The sequence below is a fragment of the Tupaia chinensis genome, unplaced genomic scaffold (assembly GCF_000334495.1).
Source record: "Tupaia chinensis unplaced genomic scaffold, TupChi_1.0 Scaffold144482_1, whole genome shotgun sequence".
Classification (NCBI taxonomy): Eukaryota; Metazoa; Chordata; class Mammalia; order Scandentia; family Tupaiidae; genus Tupaia; species Tupaia belangeri.
In genome coordinates this window covers 3,292,716-3,310,951 of record NW_006204341.1, presented here as the reverse complement: position 1 = coordinate 3,310,951, position 18,236 = coordinate 3,292,716, and the positions used below count along the sequence as shown (strand labels likewise).

At 36.3% G+C, this 18,236-nt stretch overlaps 1 pseudogene; it reads right to left on the bottom strand.

The window, feature by feature from the left end:
• Window positions 1-767: 767 nt before the first annotated feature.
• Window positions 768-18,236, bottom strand: part of LOC102482511 (breast cancer metastasis-suppressor 1-like protein) — a 19,006-nt pseudogene continuing 1,537 nt past the window's right edge.

Sequence of the window (18,236 nt, the reverse complement as noted above, 5' to 3'; positions counted from 1 at the left end):
TGACTGTTTAAAGGTGTGCAGGAGTAGAAAACTGGTGATTTCTCTTCTACTCTGTCTTCTGTAGCTCACCAGCACCCTGCACTGTTGTCAATGATCCAAGGTGATCCAAAGTCCTACCTGTTTCTAAAGAATAGGTGCAACTCAAACTAAGTTGCTGAGCTTCACCTCAGGAGCAAAGAAAAAATCATGTGGCATGCAATGCATGCCTTGTTCTATCCTAAACACAGAAATCCTGACACTTCAAAGGTGAGTGGGGAAGGGGTTGAGCCATGGGTCCTGTCGTTAGGTTTGGCAGCCACAGGCAGCCTGTCCGGTAAAGCCTTGGGCTTGAACCAGTATCCGGATAGGGTGGGGAGGGGTGCAAATTTGTCTTAAAGTCCCAAAACACAAATCCAAAGTCCTATAGCGAGTGGGACAGGGGATGAACCCTGTGAAAATTGTTCTCGAATTGCAAATAAATGTAGCCATAGTTCACTAATGATAAATATTCATAACTTTTATAAAAATTAAAGAAAAAAACTTCTAACATTTACACCTGTTGGTCATTGTACCTAAGAGGCAAATAAATATAATGATGGTTACATTTTCATTATTGCTTCATTTAATAACATATCAATGTACGTCTACTTATAGAACTGCATACAAATATATCTCTCATAATTCAATGAGAATACTAAGTTATTGAATATATTTTTTTACTCTCATGGCACATCACACTTGGTAACACTAATAAGGTAGATTTATTATATTTAACACTTAAATCATGATTATGAATGTTTGCTTGTATATTTTTTTTCTGTAGTTGTGAAATGGAAAGCTTAGATTTGTTTCCCTTAAGCCAAATAGCATCATGGTTAATTGTAATTATAGCACTTGTAGGACATTAATCTTTTTTATCAATACATATCATTTGCCCACGAATATACCATTCACCATCATAGATAAAGCCTTCTCTCTTCGGTTTTAGCACTGTGCAGATGTTTCTCCAATTTCATGGGTGGTTTTGTTTTACCTCTGTGTGGACACAATGTAGGCATTATCTTTCTAATCATTGCCCAGTCTTCAAGAATATCAAGATCTTGTATTATATAAACTATATATGGATCTGAAACAAAGGGCTTCTTTTTGTCAGGACTGGAAGGATCCCTCCTATTTTTTCTTGACTTGACTCATCATTCCACAATCTGAGGTAGTATTGATGTTCAAACTATCCTCCTTAAGCTTTCTTATTTCCTTCTCTAGTTCACTCTGGGCTATATCAAAAGACTATGATATAAGTCTTTTCACTCATCTATGTTAAAAACTACATACAAGTGCTAGCAGGTCATGAAGCAGTTAAGATGCTGGACTTTCACATGGTCGGCCATGGTTCAAGTACTGGATCCGTCAATTTGAAACTCACACTGGGAGCATTTGTATGCATGTTCAAAATCCTGAGAGGAGAACGGAGGAGAAAGTATTGAAAAATGAACATACCCCTAGGGGGTGATTTCTTGGTTTATGTTTTTCTGTCTCTCCAGAAAGCACACATGACCTAAGGCAAAAATTTCTCTCAAACACACACACACACACACACACACACACACACACACACACACACAAGCTCAGTCCCGGTGGCAAAGCAGTAGTGCAATCCTCTGCAATGCTGGATACCATATAGCAAACCAAGATTTGGTTCCTGGGTTGACCTCTACATACCAGGTCCAAGCTTATAGTCCTGGCTGGCTGTAAAATGTTCACAGTGCTGGTGAGATTCTTGAATTTCACATTCATATTTGCCCTTTACAGATTATAAGCAGAGCTCTCTATAACTTCCTGTTACCTTTGTACAAGTTTGCATATTTTTGTGTAAAGTTGCCAGTGTTTCCAAATATTCTGGTGTTTTTCCAGCTATGGCTTCTGGGAGTTTTGCATCCACCTGTCTTAATCATTCCTTATAAAGTTGATCTTCGAGATCAGTGAACTGTTTTTCAAGACTGGACATTTCATTTAAACATTCCATTCTTCTTTCACAGTCTTCATTACCCAATTCTGAGCTATCTACATTCTCAGATACCCATAGGCTCTCCATATTCCCATCCATAGAGAAGTTCCCCTCATTTTTGGTGTAATCCACTTCCATCTCATCATAATGGCTGATCTTCTTATCCCCTCAGGAATGGACTGACCTTTTCCAGTACAGTCATTTCTTCCCACTTCTGGTGCCCAGCCTAGTCACCACTGCCTTAATAAAGGGTGCACCAAGTGCCCCGATCCACCTAGCAGCTGAGCTCACTCTTATGTAACCTGCAGGTTTTGCGCTGGGAGTTCTGCCACTGGTGGCCTACTTTTTCCTTCTGAGAAAGTTCTTCTTGGGTTATTTCTATAATTCACCCATCCCAATACAGGCAATTATCCTCTGACTGAAGCCGATAAAACTAACCTAAGAACTGACACACACACCTCTCCACCACATAAACTGTACAACACATAAGCATGATACACCCTGACAATGTCATTACATGCAACACAACTTATCTCTTTAAGTTGATTTATTTATTTCTTCCAATAGCAAGAAAGACTTACAAAAAAAGAGGCACAATAAAACAGGCAGTACCTTCAATATTATTTCAATGCTTATTCAACAGTACCTTGATGCCTATTCAACAGTATTTTGATGCTTAGCCTTCAGTCAGCTCCTGCTTATGGGCACATGTATGCCCAGTGTACTCAGGGAGGTCTCCAGACCTGAACCAGAAAACTTCCCATATGGGATAACCTCATAGTAAATGGTGTTTACCACTGTGCCACTCTCTGGTCCCAACACAGCTTTTAAGAACCACAAATCCTAGCACAATACATGAACCCTAGCCACAGCTTATTTCACTAAAGTACATGACTACATCCTTACTCATCCTGTCCCTTTGTTCTCCTTTCTTTCCTTACCCTTTTTCACTCCCATTCTGTGAGAATCAATGAAGATTTCATAGAAAATGTAATATATGTTGGGTCTTCCATTGACAAGACTCCACTGAAACCCACACATAAATAATTTGATGTTTTCTTCAGGAGAAACTCCTGCTCTAGAAGTACAAAATTCATGGCAGAAGATGTCTTTCCCCAGCAAATTACATCACAATGAAATCAACCCACTCAAAATAATATGTCTAAAACTTTCATGTAGTGTTTATTCTTTCTTTCTTTTTTTTTTTTTTTTGATTTTTGCTATAGGGTGTGTGCACTCGCCAGACAGAGATAGAAAGTGAGAAATCACCCCCCAGGGGGGATGGCCACACCACAATCCCTCCTCCTCCATCCTCCTCTCGGGATCTTGGTCACACCTGGCATGAGTTTAAGCCACCAGGTCTGGGACTCGAATCGCAGTCGGCTACATGGGAGTTTAGCGACATAGCCATTACGCTAACTGCTGATCCCCATGGGATGTTCTTTAATCTAAGATAATCACTGAAATTCAAATATCTGTGCCACTTCCTTGGTACACACTTAGTGTGTACAATGTTGTATCATTATTTAACATTTTATGTCTCTTGAAAGGTCAGAACATTTTAAAAGATTAAAATTATCTTGTAAAAGGTGAACTTTAGAAGCGACTAAGAATGTTTGTCTTACAGAAGTTTAGGGAATGAGCAAGAGGTAATATGCTATCATCTGTCTCAGGTACTCTTATAAGGGAAACAAACAAAATGGTTTCATGGCGTTCCAAAGACAGAAGTAGAGCAAATGGTCAAAAACTATTGGGAGCAGCAGATGGTGCAGAGTTTGAGATAGCTAAATCCCACTGTGGACAACTGCACAGTTTGAGTCCTGGACTAGGAAGCTTGCAAATCACACCAGGCATGTGTGCATGCATACCCAAAATCCTGAGAGGAGAATGTACTGTGGAGTGGTCATCCTGCCTGGAAGGTGATCTATCTCACTCTCTTTGTCTCTGTCTGTTGAGTGCATGTGCCCTATAGCAGAAACAAACAAACAAACAGAAAACACTATTTGGAATTATTTTCAACTGAGTTCAAAAAAGAACATCCTGAATGTCAGTACTGATTTGACACAAAATGGGATACCGCCTCAGGAGACAATCAAGTGCCTGATATTGGAAATATTCAATGACAGACAGTGGGACTATTTTATAGAGTTGTAAAGAGAATTTATAGATCTAATAATCAGGGTTAGCCAGTGGCATGCTGGTTAAATTGTCTGGATTCCACATTTCTGACTACACAGCTTGAGTCCTTGACCTGGTGTCTTAAGAAACATGCTGGGCATGTCTGCATACATGCCCATAATCCCAAAAGGGGAACAGAAAATAAGGGATTGAGAGAATGGCCCTCCTCCTTGAGGGGAGTGTCTTCTTACTTCCCCTCACAATGTATCTATCCAGTGAGTGCATGTGCCCTAAAGTGAATTAAAAAAACTCTAGTAATCAAAGTGAACTTTAGAGACTTTTTCCACCTAGAGGTTCTCTGATTCTTAATATGCTTTATCTTCTCAACTAAGCTATAAATTCCTCAAAGGGCCAGACTTTCATATCACTTTTCATGCTTGGTATCTCTCTTAAGTAAAGTAGATGCTCATTGAACATTTATTGATCAAGAAAGACCATGAGGTCTATACTGCTATAAAACTGTTAATGTTTGGAATACTTTTTCCACCTAGAGGTTCTCTGATTCTTAATATGCTTTATCTTCTCAACTAAGCTATAAATTCCTCAAAGGGCCAGACTTTCATATCACTTTTCATGCTTGGTATCTCTCTTAAGTAAAGTAGATGCTCATTGAACATTTATTGATCAAGAAAGACCATGAGGTCTATACTGCTATAAAACTGTTAATGTTTGGGATATTATCTGGAAAAAAAGCAACTCATTAACAATATGATTAAAAAAAACTCACTTTGAGTATTTCATACCGTGAGGTATCATGTAATTATTATTACAATAACTCTATTAACAATAATATTTATAATCAGCAAATAGGCAACAGCAATTCCATTAGGATTGATAATAGCAGTGATGTCTACAATGAGTAAACCTTGATAAATCTTAAATGTAAATGTATATACTATAATAGTCATACATTAGATAAATTCATGCCAGTAAATCAATGAGAAATAAAATAAAATAGTTATTAGATACTGACAATGGAAAAATGAAAAATAGAAATTATGACTTAGTTGCTAGAAAATATGAAAACTACTTTAAGTTAAAAATAGTTAAAACTTTAAAAACATTATTCTTATTAAATTCTTTAAATTTATTATATACATTTAATCACTGTACATCACCAGAGCTTATAAAACAAGCATGAATACACTACACACCAGTCCATTTAAAGATTCCATACATGTTATCATCAACAGACAATCCTCAATTTCCATGTCCCTTAAATGTCTTGTCTCTTTTTCTCTTTGATTCACTTCCTTTTACCCTTACCTATCTCCCACCCTCCTCCCACACTGTATCCAGTATCCAAAACCATTTTGCATGCTTCTTTGTCCTCCAATCTTTCTGTTTCTGCCATAGAGTGAAGACATTTTGTATATATTAAATGGAGACATACTATGTCTCTCTTTCATAGATTGGATTGCTTCACTCAACAGTAAATCTTCCATATTTGTACACTTTCATTTTTTAATTTATTTCTTTTTGTATATACATTCAATCGCATTGTTTAGCTTACAATGTGAGCATTTCAATATGTGAACATTTCTCCCCAGTCCTGTTGATCAAAATATCTTCAACCGATAACACCACACCTCCCCATCCCGTCAATGTTCTACCTCGTATACCTTCTCCAAATGTCCTTCGTTAGGCCTCACTCCTCCACATACACCTCATCTGACATTCACACCCATCTTTTGTGTTTGTACAACCGTTAGTCAATCAGTTTCAGTCATAGAGTGCAGACATTCAGTATATGTTAAGTGGGGACATACAATGTCTCTCCTTCATAGCCTGGCTTGTCTCACTCAGCAATAAACCTTCTATATTTTTCCACTTTCTGTCAAAAGCCAGGATTTTGTTGTTTTTTATGGCTGAGTAGTACTCCATAGAGTATATGTGCCACAGTTTTTCAATTCATTCCTCCATACGGGGGCATTTGGGTTGGTTCCATGACTTAGCAATCGTGAATAGTGCTGCAATAAACATCGATGTGCAAGCACTTTTCCAATATTTGTACACTTTCTATCAAATGCCAGTGTCTTGCTGTTTTTTGTTTTTTTTTGTTTTTCGTTTTTTATAGCTGAGCGCTATTTCATAGTGTGTATGTGCCACACTTTTTCAATCCATTCATCTGTTTGTGAAAATTTGGTTTGGTTCCATGTCTTAACAATAGTGAATAATGCTGCAATAACATGGATATGCAAGCACTTTTCTGACTGAACGTTTTCCTCTCCTTTAGGTAGATACCGAAGAGTGGAATTTCTGGATCATATGGTAGTTCTATCTATAAGTTTTTGAGGAGCTCCATATTGTTCTGCATAGTGGCTGTACTAATTTACATTCCCACCAACAGTGTAGGAAAATTCTTTCATCACAGCCTCCAACATTTATCATTTATTTTTATTTTCCTTATTCTTAGCCATTCTGACTAGGACTAGGTGGTATCTCATTGTAGTTTTGATTTGCATTTCTCTTATGATAAGGGATGCTGAACATTTTTCCATATGCTTTTTGGTTATCTTATTTAGAGAGTTGTTCGTTCAGCTCATTTTCCCTCCTTTTGATTGGTTTGATCTTTATTGGGGGAAGAGGGGTAAATCTTTGAGTTTCCTCTATATTCTGGTTATCAGTCCCTTGTCTGAGGCACAGTTTGCAAATATATTTTCCCATTCATAGGAGTGTCGACTAACTTTAATTATTGTTTCTTTTTCTGTGCAGAAGCTTCTTATTCTGATTTAACCCCACTTGTCCACTTTTTGTATTATTGCCTGTGCTTTGAAGGGTCTAATTTAGGAAGTTCTTGCCTACTGTGATGTCTCTCAGTTTCCCCAGTGTTTTCCACCAGCAGTTTTATAGGTTGAGGTCTTAGGTTTAGATTTTTGATCCATTTTGTGTTGATTCTCATTAATGATGAGAGACAGGGGTCCTGTTTCATCTTTCTGTAGTTGGATATTCAGTTTTTCCATTACATTTGCAAAAGAGGTTTTCTTTTTCTTACTGGATTGACTGGTATTCTTTGTCAAAAATCACTTGGCTGTCTGTTTTGGGGTTTATTTCTGGGGTCTTCATTCTGTACCTTTGATCCACATGTCTATTTTTATGCCAATACCATGGTGTTTTAATTATCACAGCTTTGCAATATAGTTTGGGGTCAGAGAGTGAGATGCCTCTTACTCCACTCTTCTTGTGAAGTATCCCTTTGGCAATATGGGGTCTTTTATGATTCAAAATAAATTCTATGATTGTCTTTTCTACATCTGTGAAAATGTCCCTGGTAATTGATTGGGATTATGTTAAATATGTAAGTAAATTACCATGTTGATTATATTAATTCTTTATTAATTCGTTCAATCCAGGAACATGGGATGTCCTTCCACTTTTTTGTGTTATTTTCTATTTCATTTCTTTAGATTTTCATAGTTTTCTTTGTAGAGGTCTTTGACTTCTTTGGCTAAATTTATTCCTAGGTATCTTAAACTTTTTGTGGTTATAGTAGATGGGATTACTTTCTTTAATTCTACCTCAATCTGTTTGTTGTTGGTATATAGAAATGCTATAGATTCTTATATGTTGATTTTGTATCCTATCACTTTATTGTATTCATTTATTACTTCCAAGATTTTTGTTTGTTGAGTTCTTTTTATCTTTTTTGTTTTTCTATGTGTATATTCATGCCATCTGCAAATAGAGATAATTTCACTTCTTTCCCTTTTTTGTGTGCCTTTTATTTTATTCTCTTTTTTTGATAACATTGACTAAGACTCTTAGTATTATGCTGAAAAGCAGTGGAGATAGTGGGCAGTCTTGTTCCCATTTTCCATTTAGTATGATGTTAGCTGTGGGTTTTTCATATATGGCTTTTATTATATTGAGAAATAAGTCTCCTATGGTGATTTTGCTGAGATTCTAAATCATGAAGGGATGTAATGTATCAATTGGCTTTTTTTTCTGCATCAATTGAAGTGATCATATAGTTTTTTATCTTCACTTCTGTTAGTATGATGTGTTACATTTAATGTTTTGCATATATGTTGAACCACCTTTGCATCCCTGGAATGAAGCCTACCTGGTCATGGCGCATAATCTTTTTAATGTGTTGTTGGACATGATTTGCTAGTATTTTGTTCAGAATTTTTACATCTGTATTCATGAGAGACATTGGTCTGTAGTTTTCTTTTCTTTTATAAATTTGTTGTTTCTGTGTGTTGTCTTTATCTGTTTTAGGAATGAGGGTAAGGGAGGCTTCATAGAATGAATTTGGGAGACTTTTTTCCATTTGGATCTTTAGAAATAGTTTGAGTAGAATGGGAGTTTGCTCTTCTTTAAAAGCCTTGCTTTATTAAGTTTTAGCAAAAACTTACTTCTTTGTTAAAAAAATTTAACAAAACTTGATAGAAATAAGTTCAAAAGATCTAAGAAAAGTAATAGCAATTAGTTATTCTGAACCTAATAAATACTCAACTTAAGAGAATTCAGAACCATCCACTGAGAATTAGATGTTAAAACATCAATGTAGACATCAGAAAGTCAATATTGACTATGAAAAAAGTACATTTTTAACTCAGAACACCTTGACATGTTGAAAGGTGCTTGTCAATTAACTCTCTATTGTGTAAAATTTACCCAAGGAAATGAAATTCCTAGGAAGCGAACTACCAACAGCCAAGGTTGAAATTCTCTATCCTACCCCTTCCATCTGCTGGGTATATCATCCCTATATAATAGTCTAAACAAAGGATACACAAGGACAGTTTTTGTGCATGCAAAAGGCATTTTGTGTGGGGATCTATATGTGCAATATATAGATTAAACATTGGACTATCAATCTGTTAAAATACATTCCATAATTTTTGCTAGTAAGTCTAAAAATAATCTAGTTTTCTTTCTTAGGACTGGGATAAACCCAGGGACTGTCACAGGATTAGCCAGAACTAGAGAGTTGATGGAACTGCAAGATAGTTTTAAGTAAAATAGCTGGATGAAGAATTTAAATTCTTATCATTGTTTTTAATGTGATATTATAAATAGGAAAATAAGAAGGTAGTAAAAGTCCAAAGGGGTAGGTACTAGTATCCACTTCTAAGACAACACAAATTATATAAAAAACTGATAATTACACAATCCAGCCAAGTGGTTCTGGACTGAAATTGGAAATTCTGAAATGATACTAGTGTTCTAAGCTTCTGTGCCATCAGTTTATGGCCAAGAGGGGAAATTCCTGCAGTCAAAGGAGCTGCAAAGGGCCAGATATTAGAAGCTTGAGATTTCATATTGTGACACGTCAGCTGTTTTATTTCGACACTTCTTTTCCTTCACTCTATTTTGTATGCCAGACCATCTAACCCAATGACAATAATACAATGAATACTGTTTAGAATACTATTTATTGAGTTTCTCTATGTAATCAGGTGCTTTATAAACATTATTTTGTTTTTTTGATTCTTCATAACTTTTAACCCCATTTTACAGACAATAAAATTCAGACTTGAAGTAATTAAAGAAGCTTACTCAAGATCCATTAGCTGGATTTTTTTTTCTTTTGTTTGTTTTTTTCCTCTGAGGCCTGGGTTCTGGGTTCTTTCCACTCCATTCTAGCTAAGTAAGTATTCAGAATCTGCATTTTGACAAGATTCCCAGGTGATTCACATGCACTTTGAATTGGAAAAGCTACCTATCATGCTGCATATTCCTTCTGTTTTGCTCATCAGTCACACTCAGGCATGTACGCACACTCACACACACACACAAACACACATGCACACAGAGTATGGAAAGAGGAAGTGGTACGAGTCATTATCTGCAAAAAGTTAGACATATCAATACAACTTCTTCATAAACAATCTATGCAAATTTTGAATTTATTTCCTAATTGGGCTCTTCAAAATAGCATATATTTTAAATCACCTATTATTAACATTCTGAAGTGTTTACTGGGTAAAACAATTTTGGGTAAAAATAACACATTCTACATTTGATAACAGTTTATAGGAAAGTGTAAAAAGGTAAAAAATAAAAGCATGAGTCATGTGGGGGGAACAAAAAAACAAGAGTCTAGGCTTGCCATGATTCACACTTTGATAAGAAGCACACCAGCAATTACAAATGATTTTTGAATGACTATGGCTATAGAAAATTGACCAGCTGTAATAATTACAATCCAAGCTTTCTTGGAGTTATTTTCCCTTAAACTATAGGAATGATGGAACGAGAGGTATTCCTGCCATAAACATATGTTCATCATTATTTTTTGCTGCCAGCAAACTTCATTCCAGGTGCTGGACCTCTGCACCCAAAGTGATGTTAGTAAGAAAGAAACCTGAATGAGAAATACTCTACATTTGATCTTATTTTTCCCTCTTTAATAAATTTTCTCCAGTATAGACTCTTAATTTCCTTTACCTATGTATCTGAATATATAGGAAACATTTACATTAAGTAAACTGTCTCTATTTGAAAATTCTATTTTCATTTTAATCTTAGGCATGCTGAAACCTGTTGAATGTAATACTTGATATAAGAATTTAACATATATAGCATGAGTGAGTTTCTTAAGACAAATGCCCTACCTCATTGCTTCCTCAAAAATTTTGTCTGTAGGCATCACCTATGAACCTTGTAAAAATTAAAATTCTTATTCAGTATGTCTTGGGAGTTTTTCTAATATCCCAGGTAATGCCTGTGGTGCTGGTCCAAGACCACATTATATGAGCAAAAGCACTGCACTTAATTTGACCATAGTGGAATGTCTATGTTTTGGGCCCCATTTTTTATCAAACAAAACTAAGTCATTTTTCAAAATTATAAAAGCAATACTTAGTCATAGCATTTTTATTACAGGTAATTTGGAAAACCACAAAAGCAGAAAGACTAAATAAACACAATCTCACCATCCAGACATAAATATTATCATCTGGCTATATTTCCTTCCAGTATTTTCTCAATACATATATATCCAGTTTTACAAAATGGGTATCTCATTGTCCATTCCCTCCTTATTCAAAAGTCGTATCTGGACCACTTAACACTGCTACACTCTCAGTTTTCCATCACGTCTCCAAAGATTACGTTTCTTCACAGACCTAGTCATCGCTCAGAATAATGAGTAGAATATTAACTATCAGCCACATAATTCAACAAAACAAACTTCCAGCTATTTATGCACTAATAAAAAAAAGTCGGGAATTATATAAAACTTGAGAGTGGTGCAGCATAAGTGTAAGGGAACTTCCAAACATTAGTGGAAACATGGAATTAAAGTACATGTTTATTTGGTGTAAAAAAAAAAAGGAATGAAACCCATGCATAGTTTTTACATGATACACATTTCCCTGAACTTTTGGAAGACTGTCATATATCATAATGATATAGCTACATATGCTATGTCATAGAAACAAAATCTCCTCAACTCAGAAATACATTTCATTTCTTTCTAAACCTGATCTCCAGAGACATCTCTTGGGTCTTTTTACAGTAATTCTCTCACATCCAGTGGGGTCAGCTTACTTAGAGAAACATAAGTTTTGTTCTGTCATTATTTTTTCTATCTCTGCAATGCTTGCCTGCTCTTCCTGACCTTTCCTTGGCAGGCTGTAGACCACAGCTGTTTCAACTGATGGGGCAAGAGGCGGCTACTCTGCTCTGCCCAGGTGTGCCTTTTCATTAACACTGTGTCAGTTCAGGCTGTCAGATAGTCTGCTATCGCCGTGACAACCAAACAGTTGGTGGACAACAGGTACAGGTGGGCTACCAGTCACTTGCATATGATTTGAAAGGACTATACTTGTCACTTATATGTAATGGTAAAATTGAATAATAGAAATAAGTTCTGTGCAATTTCGATGCTAAGTTAAAATTGATGAGATGTGTGTGACAAATTGAAAAAACAAGAATGTGTCTTTTAAAACAGGATTTAAATAAAATTACTCTGTCAGATTATAAACATGAAAATAAGTGTGCTTTCCTACGAAAGCACTAACATCATACGAAATAGTCTTTCATAATTTTTAGCTAAAGTAAATAGCAAGGTTTGAAAAACTGAACGAAATATGTTAGTGTCAACAAAAGGGCAAACCCCTGTTTGGAAAGCTAATGATCTTCATCAGCCATTTCTGGGTGCAATGTCTATACATTGGTATAGCAGTTCAAAAAAACCTTAGCGTGAATTAGAATCTCCAAGAGGGCTTGCAAAAATGCAGACTGTAGGGTCCCACCCCTAGAGTTTCTGATTCAGTAAGTCTGGAGTAATACCCAAGAGTGAGCATTTCTAAGTTCCCAATTGACATTAATGCTGCTGCTGTGACACTGAGAACAATGCTTAGAATCATGCAACAACTCCCTTTGCTTTAGAGAGGTGGTTCTCAGATGTCAGTTGGCATAAAAATCACTTAGAGGGGAAAGCGTAATAAAATGTAAGTTCTAAGGACCCAGCTTCCAGCACTTCAATAAATAATTCTGCTGCAGATGAACCTAGTCGACCACATACTGATGGATACTGGTTTTAAAGGGTTTGCTTCATATACACTTGGAAGATCACCAGAATTATTTAAGCCATAGCTACCCAAACATTGAAGTGCAGAGTAACCATTTAGAGATCTTGTTAAAAATGCAGCTTTGTGGCCAGGCAGTGGCACAGCTCTAATTAAATTGGGACCCATATGGGATAGGTCTTGGACTCAAGTCCTGGGACCTCCCTGGACGTGTAAGGCATGCACATGTATGCCTATGATCTAAGCTGGCTGAAACTGGAGGTAGATTATGGTTTGGAGACCCTGTTAGGGGTTTCTCTCTCTCTCCCTCTCTAAAGAAATAAATAAATAAACTTTTAAATAATACATATTCTGATTCAGTAGGCATGGGGTGGGGTCTGACATTCTGCATTTCTAATAAACTCCCATGATTCCTAGATGATGCTGGAATGCTAGAAAGGCTTTGAAACTATAGATGGATAAGTTCCATCCAGAGATTTCTTATTAAATATTGGGTTGTCGGAACAACTCAGTAGAATGGGAATGTATTTCCAAATCAAACAAATGCACCTGTAACATAATTCAATTCTTTGGTTGCTCCCTGTTACTACATTTTTTTTTATTTTTGTAGAATTGATACTGTTATCAGTAATTTTGTATGCCTTTGGAGAACAGATTTTCTGTAACTTTTCTGTAAAATTAAAGGAGAAATTGTAAATGTTGAAAAGGGTAAAGAGTCTGAGACAGATGAGTGGTTTTTTCTTGAAATGGAAAAGATGATGTGATAGACTGTTTTACAAAGATGACCAGAACAATAATTCCCCACACCACATGCGTTTCTCCTCCTATTGGCAAGTGAGGTCTAAGTATCCTTCTCTCTTTTTTAAAAAGAATTATTTATTTCTCTAATTCCATTTACTATTAATATTTTTAATTTGACCAGACAGAGACAGAGAAAGAAAAGGAAAACAAGAAAGCAAGCTGCTATGTTCAGGACTCAAACCATGGTTGGCCATGTGGGAATGCAGCACCTTTATCCACCACACCACTTGCTGGCCTTGTACCCTTCTCTTGAATCTAGATGGGCTTTTTTTGACTCCCGTGTAATCGATAGGATGTAGCAGAAGAGAAACTGCATGACTTCCTGACTTCAGAGGCAAGGTCAGAAAAGGTGATGCAGCATCTGCCTTGTTCTTAGAAGCCTGGAACCCTGAGCCATGTAGGTCTCCCTTAACCAGCAGAGTCCTCCATGTTGTGAGGACACGAAGCCAAATAGAGACGCTTATTAGTGAATCTGGAAAAAACATATACAAGAGGGCCAGAGGATGGCACAGCAGTAATATCATTGGAGCCATGTGACAAAGGACCTGAGTTCATGTCCCAGAGCGGGGCATGTGTGTGTGTGTGCTTGTGATTCAGGCTGGATGGAACTCAGGGTGGATCATATCATGAGGACCCTGTAGGGAGTACCTGTCTTTCTCTGTCTCTTTCTCTTTTTCTCCCTTTCCCTCTCTCGTGGAAGAAATCTGAATAAACTTTAGAAAACAAAAAAACAAAGATATACGGAAGTTTCTAATATTCCGTGGCTCCTGTTTGGTCCTAGTTTTCCACACTAGGCCCTCCACACAGTTTTACAAGCCCTTCTCACATGTGAGTGACAGTTTCACCTTTTCGGTGTTTCCTGCTAAGGCCTTCAATATTTTGCAGCAGAAACAAGCTATTCTACTGACCTTTCGTAATTCCTGACTCACAGAATCTGTGAACATAACAAAATACTTACTGTTTATATCACTCAATTTGAGGTGGTTTGTTATTCCTCAAGAACAACAGGAACACTGAAACAATGTAACTTAATAAAACTATACAATTTTGATTTGATCAGAGAAGGACAGAGAGTGAGAGCGAGAGCGAGAGTGAGAGCGAGAGTGAGAGAGAGAAAGTGAGAAAGCAAGCCTCCAAGTCTGGGACACTAACTGCAGTAGCCAAGTGGGAGTCCAGTGCCCTTAACCACCACACCAACTGCCAGCCCCAATAAAGCTATACAATTCTTTTCAGAAGATAAATGAGGTGTCTAGAGATAGATACCTCTTATTTCAGGCTCACTACATAGGATATGAAAAGAGATCTTGTTGCTGCAGATCTATTGTATAACGACATCGATAGCTGACATATTTTCAAGTGTTTATTACCAAACCTTTGTACATGTATCTGGGAAAAAAATTTAAATGCCTCTTATGGTTTTTTGACAGAGTAAGATAAGTTTCTACCCTTTCCATTCCTATTGGCAAGCAAACTATTGGCATAAAGGTTTGCTTAAAAAAAGATTGTTGAACAGTTAAGCAAACACTATTTTTGTATCTTTTAATTTTTACATAGTCCCACACTCCAAGTTTCCAATACGTTATTTGAAATTCCTGTATATTCTTTATCCAGACTGGTTTTTGGGACTTGCTCTATCTCTGTTTTTCTTTCTAAATCTACATTTATTTTATATATAAATTATGTATATATTTTATATGCAAATCATATATTTACATATATGTCATATATAAGCTATGTATTTATATGTAATCGCATATATAAATTATGTATTTGTTCACAACTTGCATATATAAGTTTTATATTTATATACAGTTATGCATCACATAATGACATTTTTGTTTCCAATGGAAAATATATACAATAGTGGTTCATAAAATTATAATGAAGCTGCAAAATTTCTATCATCTCATGATATCATAGCCATCATAATATAATAGGGAAATGCATTCTTACTCAAGTGTTTGTGGTGATGCTGAGGTAAAAACACCTACTGTGCTGCCAGTCATTGAAAAGTATAGCATAGTAGATAATACTTGCTTATGATAATAAATGACCACATTTCTGATTTAAATATTTACTATACTAAACTTATTTTAGAGTGTATTACTTCTATCAACACTTACCAAAAAAAAGTTTCATGTAAAACAGTATGCAATGTTTCACTGGCAACAGACTCATGTTTAGAGAATCTCTTGATTGCATAATTTTCTCTTATGCTTGATTTAATCTCATGTTGTTTAATTTATGATGGCCCACTAAGCATAGAAAATCCACTGTTAATATTGCTGGTAAGAGGTCAAATTGGCCCAAACTCTGTGGTATAGTTGGTTGTGTGTCATACTGCAGAGCTGGAAATCACATGCCAACCATGGTTCAAGCCCCTGGCCCAAGTTGCCTAAAACACAGCAAATATGTGTGTGTATGTGCCTACTATCCTGGCAAGCTAGAGGACTAGAGAAAGGGGATTGAGGTATCACCAAACCTTATAGAGGGTCTCTCTCTCTCTCGTGCCCATGTGCTATAATACGAATTTTTTTTCTAAAAAGAGAGAGACCACATCAAATGATTGACCTGGGAACAAAATTAAAAGTGATTTAGGGGACCAGCAGTTAGTGTAATGGCTATGTCGCTGGCCCCCCATGTAGTCCCGGACCCAGCAGCTTAAACTCACACCGGGTGCATGTGCATGCGTGCCCAAGATCCCGAGAGGAGAATGGAGGAGAAGGGATTGCGACATTGCCATCTCCCTGGGGGGTGATTTCTCACTTTCTGTGTCTCTGTCTCTCTCTGTCTTTCTGGTGAGCGCACGTGTCCTATAGCAAAAAAAACTCTCCAAAAAAAAGAGAAAAAAAGTGATTTAGGACTACAGAGATGAAAAATTAGTGATGGTTATTGCTCACCAGCCAAGAATATCCCATTCCACCATAGCTACAAAATTATGACAAGCACATAGTGATCGAAGCTGTGAAAGTGTTTGCTTCACTGAAGACACCAAAACTAACAAAACTTTGAGGAGGCCTGTATTAGATACAGAGAAACTGCTAATGACCTGGATTGAAGACCGATTACAGAAGCATATCCCTCTTTGTTGATAACAGCCAAAGCAAAGTTCATTTTTGATGTTAAAAGACAAAGCTGGTCCCAACTATGACGAATTTATTGCTAACTCTGGGGGAGGAGGATTGAAACAATTCAAAAATCGTTATTCAGTGTACAACGTGAAAGTGAGTGGTGAGTCTGTGAGTGCCAATGTGAGGGCAGCTGAATATTTGTAAAATTTAGATAAGCTGATTGTAGACAAAAATTATTTTTCCAGTGCAAATCTTAGATATAAATGAAGCTTACATATTCTGGAAATGTGTGCCTGAAAGGACTTTCCTCTAATAAGAGGCCAAGTCAAAGTCAGATTTCAAGGCTTTTAAGGACAGAATAACAGTCTTGCCTAAGACAATGTTTCAGGCTACTGATAAAAACTTTCATGATCTGACAGAGTGAATATTCCAAAGTGTTCAAGTTTATCAGTCATTTTAATTTTATTTTATTCTGATTTATTTTATTCTATTCTTATTTATTTTATACGTTTAATCACTATACATCACTTAGCTTGTAAATTAAATACACTTCATACCACTTCAGTAAAGGATAGAAAACAATTTTAGCATCTGTTAATGATTTTCTCACTCCATCATTCTTCTGAGTGTATTCAATGGCATTTTACTGTAATAAAGAACTTTTTATTCTTGTTCACTAATTCAATTAATTTATTAATTAATGTCAATATTGCACTATAGATTTTTATTTTACTTAATGGGTTAGAAGACAGCACCCTGAGTTTTGATTTTTGAATCATTCCAGATTTGGCCATAAAGCTTCTTTACCATTTTTGTTTGTATCTATCATTCTTGGGGTACTTCATTCTTTCTGAAACAGTGAGATATTCCAGGATCATCATATAATTTATGTGTTCTTGTGCTGCAGGCAGTCATTATCTATTGATTTCTGGTCATCTCAATAGAGGATGGCATTTAGAAATCAAGATTTGGGCCCTAGTTCTGCTCATTGTTATTGGTGTGAATTTACTTTCAGTCCCATATAGGTAGCAGAGCTATATATGCAATGATACCTCTCAAACCAATCCAAAACCACAAGGTATATGCTAGTACTCCTTTTTTGAATGTTTCTGTCTCTCTTATCTACTATGAGAAATTTGTTTCCCATTATGTTCAAAATATCTACTCATTTGCCTAAGCCTAAAATATATCAGTGAGCAATGTAAACATATTAACTTGATGTAAGGATTATTTGTACTTTTTAGGTGATTGCATGCATGTATATGTGTGTGTGTGTGTGTGTGTGTGTGTATGTATGTATTTTTAAATCTACACCCACATAGTCCACTCCCTTAAGAAGATACAGAATACTTCTATCACCTCAGAAGATTCCGTATACCCCTTCCTAGTCTGTCCCACCACCCCACCTTAACCTATAGGCAACCACATGTGTTTTTCCTTACCTATTTTATTTTATTTTATTTTGTCCTTTTATAAAATTATGATGGATAATTTTATGACTGGGTTAAGGAATGACTGGATTGCTTGTAAAACATTACCTCTGAGGTCCAGCAAATGATGTAATAGCTAAGGTACTGGACTCCAATGTGACAGACTATGATTCCAGTCCCTGACTCATTGGCTTGCAACTCAAGTGAGGTGTGTGTGAGTACATGCCCAAACTCTGAAGATGAGAAAGGAGAAGAAGGAATTGGGGCATGGCCATCCCATGTGTGTGTG